Source organism: Lygodium microphyllum, chromosome 22 (genome assembly GCF_053477565.2).
Source record: "Lygodium microphyllum isolate KBCC chromosome 22, Lygodium_microphyllum_v1.1.10, whole genome shotgun sequence".
In the NCBI taxonomy this organism is placed as follows: domain Eukaryota; kingdom Viridiplantae; phylum Streptophyta; class Polypodiopsida; order Schizaeales; family Lygodiaceae; genus Lygodium; species Lygodium microphyllum.
In genome coordinates, this window is record NC_141156.1 from 78057202 (window position 1) to 78063425 (window position 6224).

The window sequence follows — 6224 nt, forward strand, 5'->3', positions numbered from 1 at the left end:
AATATTATTTAATGGGATCTGAATTCATGATCAAAACTAACCAACAAAGTATCAAACATCTCCTTAGTCAACCACAAATCTCAGACCGCTATATTAAATGGGCTACTTTTATTCAAAGTTTCCATCCACTTATCCAATATCAACCCAGAAAAGAGAATGTTGTTGTCGATGCCTTGAGTAGAAGACCAACTATCCATAATATCTCTATGATATATTTTGATTCCCTTATCCTTATGAAAGATACCTATGATCAAGACCCCAGTTTTCAAGGTGATTGGAATAAATTAGTTACAAATAACTGGATTCCAATTGATTCATTGTCTTATTATGATGGATTTATGTTTTATGAGAAAAGGTTGTGTGTAACTATTCCATTTCAATCATTTGTGTTGCATGAAATTCATTGTCCCCCATACCAAGGCCATAGAGGTATTATTTCTACTTTACATACATTGGTTGAAGAATTTTACTGGCCACAAATGGAATCTGATGTTTCTAACTTTGTATCTAAATGTTTAATTTGTCAAAGAGTTAAGTGACACCATGGTAAGCAATATGGTTTATTAATGCCTTTACCAATTCTAGAACGACCATGGAAACATATTTCAATGGATTTTATTACTGGTTTGCCTAACACCCAAGCTAATCACGATATGATCTGGACTATTATAGATCAATTTAGCAAACAATCATATTTCATTCCATGCAAGAAAACATTAACTACATCTCAAGCTGCACAATTGTTTTTGAAAATTGTTTTCACTAACCATGGTTTGCCAAAAGTTATTATTTTTGACCGTGATTCTAGATTCTGCAAAAAAATTTGGACTACTTTGTTTGCTAATTTAGGTACAATGATTGATTTTTCATCTACATTTCATCCTAAAACAAATGGACAAACAAAAGCTACTAACATTACAATTTTAGATCTTTTGTGTGCATACATAATTTTAAAACCACAAACGTGGGATACACACTTGCATTTACTTTACTTTGCATACAATAACACACCACATACAGCTACACAAAAAGCACCTTTTGAAATCATTTATGGATTAGATTGCCTATACCTATTACCTCATTGTCAAACAAAGTTAAAGCTGTTGATGATATTGCCAATATGCATGCTTCTATTTTTGCTGAAGTCAAAGACATGATTGCAAAAGCCCAGCAATCATACACAAACAAGCTAACAAGAAAAGAAAAGCTATGAGTTCCAAAATTGATGATTATGTTTGGTTATGCATTGAAAAGAGAAGATTACAAAGTGTTGAGAAACACCCTCTTGTTAAGTTAGCCCCTAGATTTTATGGACCTTTCAAGATCATTCACAAAATTAATGACAATGCATTTAAATTACAAACACCCCAACATTGGAAAATCCACAATACTTTTCATATTAGTTTGTTACAACCTTTTAGAGGCCAATTACCTTTCCACCTTGTCTATGAAAACCCTCCTTTGTTAGAAGAAGAAACTGAAATCCTTGAACCTGAAACTATTCTAGACATTGACTTCATGATTACTCGAAGTGGCTGTAGATACTCTAGATATTTGGTTAAGTTTAAAAATCATTCTGTTGAAGAGGCCGAATGGATGCATGCCCATGATCTAAGTGCTTACCCCTCACTGCTTGCTCCACATTGAGCTAATAGCAATTGAGGAAAATTACTATCCCACCTTGGGGGTATGATGCCAGGAGTCATATTCCATAGTGGATTTCGTGAGGTTTTGCAGTGGATTCCATAAAATTATATTTATTTGTTAGGGTTTATACACAAGGCGGATTCTTTGTGTGAGAAGTTGACGGGGACGGCTGTCATTTTTGGGAGTCATGTTAATTTAATGTACATGTGGGTGACTCCATAGTGGGTGATTCCGCAAAATACATATTTAAATTAATGGATGTTTATGAGTTTAGAGTGCACTCGTATTAAATTAAGGTTAGGACGGAGTTCCAACCTATTTATTTATTTTGTAGTCAAAGATTGCTAGGTATTCATTTTTGTCGATTTAAGTTTATTATTTTTAAACAATTGTGAATACTTTAATTGATGTGTAGAGCACGCGGCAGTGGCGTTGGGAAGTAGTGGGCGATAGCGCGCATTCAAATTACCTAGAAAAAATTATCATTTTTGATAGGTGCATGTCTTATCATTCAAGGCGTGGCACTAATATTTATTTATGCGCACTTATTTATTGAAGCACTTGACAAATATTTATTATTTTGTATGTGCATGGAATCATGGTTTAGATATTTTATTATTGGACATTCTATTTGGGCATAGCCCGACTCTTAGGAAAGCCCAATCGTTTTATTCTTTATTTGGACAAAAGCAAACATAAAAGCTAAAGCATGCTTATTTGTAAAATTAGGCTATTTTTGAGCTTTAAGATGAATACATTTATAAATACATGCCTTGTGGAGTGCTCACACAAGGCATGGGGGGAGATTGAACCCAATTGGTCTTTTTGCCTCATGTTGTGCAAGTCTCTTCTCTTGATTTTTGAGCTTAAAGTAGAGTTCTTTGTTCTTGGGGACCTTTCGACGTCGCTACATATGCATACAACATCAGATTTGCGCACCACATATTACAGGTAAATGTCCTACCCATCCTGAAGTACCTAAGGAATTGGAGGCCAATTTTGCCTCCCAATCCATAGATGATCGACTCTTTTGAGTCATGTATTCTATCTGTCTATAACTATCCTTGTAAGCCTGTTCTATAAAGGCATCCTAATTTGGGTTTAGGTGGGGCATTCTCTTATGCTTTGTATCCCAATGCCGCCTGGCATTGAGGGGAGGTGTTGAAAGTATAGCCATATGAACTGTAAAAGACTGGGGATAGATGGGTAGGACACGGATTAGCATGGGAATACCCAGTTATACTGACAGGGTATATAAGGTGTTGAGAGACCCAATTAGGACATCAGTTATCAATAATCAAGTCTCTCTTTTCTCCTTCCTCCTAGCTTTCATGGCTTCCCTCCTCTTTCTCTCTCTTTTCCTGTCTTTCTCTCTCTTCTGCTAGTCTTTCTCTCTCTTCTTCTCTCATCTTCTTCCTCTTTCTCTCTCCTCTCTGTAGTCTCTCCCTTCTCACCTTCTCTCTCCTAGGTCTCCTTCATTACAGTTGCTATCAGAGCCTAGTTTTTAGGTCCTTTCTTTCTCTCTCCTTCCTTTAGATTTAGTTCCTTTTTCAGTCTCAGGAAACCCTACTGTGCACATGTACAACATTGAAGAACCCCAGCAGCCAAGAAGTACTATAGAGATGGCATCTTTCTTGGAAGACACACAGGAGCTATAAGGGGCAGTGATGGAGTACCACAGGGGGATGGCAGCTTTCTTGAAGACCATAGCAAAAAAGCTTTACTACGCCTGCTGTCTACAGCCCAAAAGCAGTATTGCGTTTTGAAAATCGACGTTTCTTGGCCACATATCTCTTATCAGTGCTCTAGCTCTCTCATGAGCAAACCAACAGAATCTACACCTCGAGGTTGGGGAAAATTCTATATATGATTGCAAAGGGAAGCCTCTACAACTTCGGGAGCAATTGAATACTCCCCATTCGGATAGCGCAAGCGCATAGTTAGTGCAGGTAGTCCATCTTGGCCATCTGTTCAAAGTGGTGCTAATAGGAGATTCTGATGTCGGCAAGTCCAACCTCCTCTCACGCTTCACACGCAATGAGTTCAGCCTCGAGTCCAAGTCCACCATTGGTGTGGAGTTGGCCACACAAAGCACAAGCATTTTGATTCTCATCTGCCAAAACAACTAGAACTTCATCGTGCTCCTCTGGATTTACAGTCGCATCTTCAGAAAGGAAAGAAGGCACCCTCTGGTAGAATTGCATGATCTTCTGAAAGCTGGCCTCTGCCATCCCCAAGCAGTGAGGTACCAGGAAGTCCTAAGATGCCTACAGAGGAAATAACATTATCATCGCGTGAGACAATATCACAACCGGATGGTGAATCACTACTTAGAGATGGAAGGCATGTGGCAGAGTTATCCTGATGCCAACATGGAGGATAAGATGGAGATCTGGAATTCTCATAAATTGAAGAAGGCTTCCCAATTTTTGATGGATCCCTCTGCAAAGGAGTTGGGACATTCCAAACTTCTTGTGTGTAGAGCCTTCTTAACAGGAGGGCAAAGGTGCAGAAATCCATTGAAATGGCAAAGGCTTCCAGCTTTGTTTCAAAACGACCAAGAGGGTCTGAATACAAATATCATGTTTGAAAAGGCAACTGGGAAAGTGAAAAAAAAAACACAGCCTACTGAAGTTTTGAGAAGGCTTCCAAATACTGATCACACAAAGGCAGATGTAGGCTCACCACAGGTGCTTTTCTCTGTTGTGAGCCAGATAGAAACAGTCGAGTTTCCTATGTATTTTCCATCTGAGATCGGGTAACTTGGTCAAGCCCTTGCAACATCCAGGTTTGTCTCGTAGCATCCATGTTGACTCAAAGGTGCTCAAGGCTCAGATTTGGGACACGGCTGGCCAGGAAAGGTATAGAGCAATTACAAGTGCATATTATCATGGTGCAGTTGGTGCACTTTTAGTTTATGATATTACAAGGCATGTTACTTTTGAAAACGTTGAGAGGTGGCTGGAAGAACTAAGGGATCACTCCGACTCGAACATAGTGGTAATTCTTGTTGTAAACAAGTCAGATCTTCGGCACCTGAGAGCTATGTCCACAGATGATGGCTAGGCATTCTCAGAAAGAGAGAATTTGTACTTCATGAAAACATCTGCTTTGGAGTCAACAAATGTAGAGAATGCTTTTACTCTGATACTTACATAGGGTTGTGAGCAAGAAGGCTGTTGATGTGGGAAAGGATCCTGCTCCTGGTCCTAGGCAAGGTGAACCTATTAGTGTCCAAGGTGATGACGCCACAGCAACAAAGAAAGTTGGGTGCTATTCAACGTAGGAAGTTTATCACCTGTATTATTGGCCATCATTTTTGTTTTCTTATTGGAGTGGGACATATGGCAAAGAAATTTTACGCCTTACCTTGTGTATTGATAATTTACAAAGGAGGATCAGTGCTTCTGTATCACGCTTCACTGGCTTGGCCGAGCATATGTTTGAGGTTGAAATGCCTGGAGGATTGGTTTTAGCTTTTCCAGTTATACATTCTGGAGCTTGCTACAGCATTGGAAAGAGCTTTAACTTCACAGAAGCAATACGAAGACATTATCCCACAACTTTTTCTGGAAATGTCAAGAGGGCTACATAGTTCAAGTTTCTGGTATGTAGTGAATAATTGCACAGCAGCACTGGTTGCAATGTTCAACTATACATTATTTTGTTAGGTGAGCTACAATGTTCTCTGGCTACAGGGGGCATGTGGGGGACAGGACCAAACATTGTTCTTCAGCTTGTTGCTATTCTTATATTTACTATTCACAATGAAATTGGGACTCTGATTCTCATTAGCCTACCTTTTTAGAGATACTTCAATGCTCTGTCATTTTGGAATCATGTCATTAACTTTCTGCTTTTGTGGTCGTGCATTCTGGCCTTCACTATCTTGGAAACTGCTGAATTTGCTGAAAGAAAACTCAAAACTCCTTGAAGGAAGAGTGGTTTTAATGCAATGGGCTTGTGATGAAACAGACTGAAAAGAAATTGTGAGCTCCTCACAAGAATGATTTGTACTAGCCTGATCAGTTGCACCAGAAAGTGGCAAGGAGGTTATCTTGCACATTCCAAGTTTGATTCTTGCATCTGTTGATACACCGGTGTCCATGCTTGTGAAGCTTGAACAAAATCTTGCATCCGTGTTAACCAGCTCTTCCTCATTTAACAGTGCATTCAACACTTCACTTCGACTGGGGAGTCTCATAAGGATTTGTAGTGTGCAATGTGGTAGGATTTGCAGTGTGCAGTGTATTGTAGGGTAAGGGATCTCTTTACCAAGCAGTGTTGCATCAGCTTTGGTGATATGCAAAAAGGGAAGTAGTGTTACATCAGCTTTGAAGATGGCCGGTCTGGCAAGCAGAGAGGCTAACTAAAGCTACTCCTGGATTGTCAGCAAATAAGATACATGCTCAAGCTCAGCATGTAGATGTTGTTGTAGCCAGTAAAAGTGCAAGATTATATAGTTGGGATCGATTGTATATGGTGGATGGCAACCCATGTATGAGGGGATTTTGAGCATGATATAGAGGACAAATACAGCATACTGAGACAGAAGACCATGTGCAAAATTTGGGATT

The 6224-nt window shown here is 39.3% G+C and overlaps 1 pseudogene; it reads left to right on the forward strand.

Annotated features, from left to right (window-relative positions):
- Nucleotides 1-5242, forward strand: part of LOC148017318 (ras-related protein RABA1f-like) — a 165692-nt pseudogene extending 160450 nt beyond the window's left edge.
- Nucleotides 5243-6224: the final 982 nt, after the last annotated feature.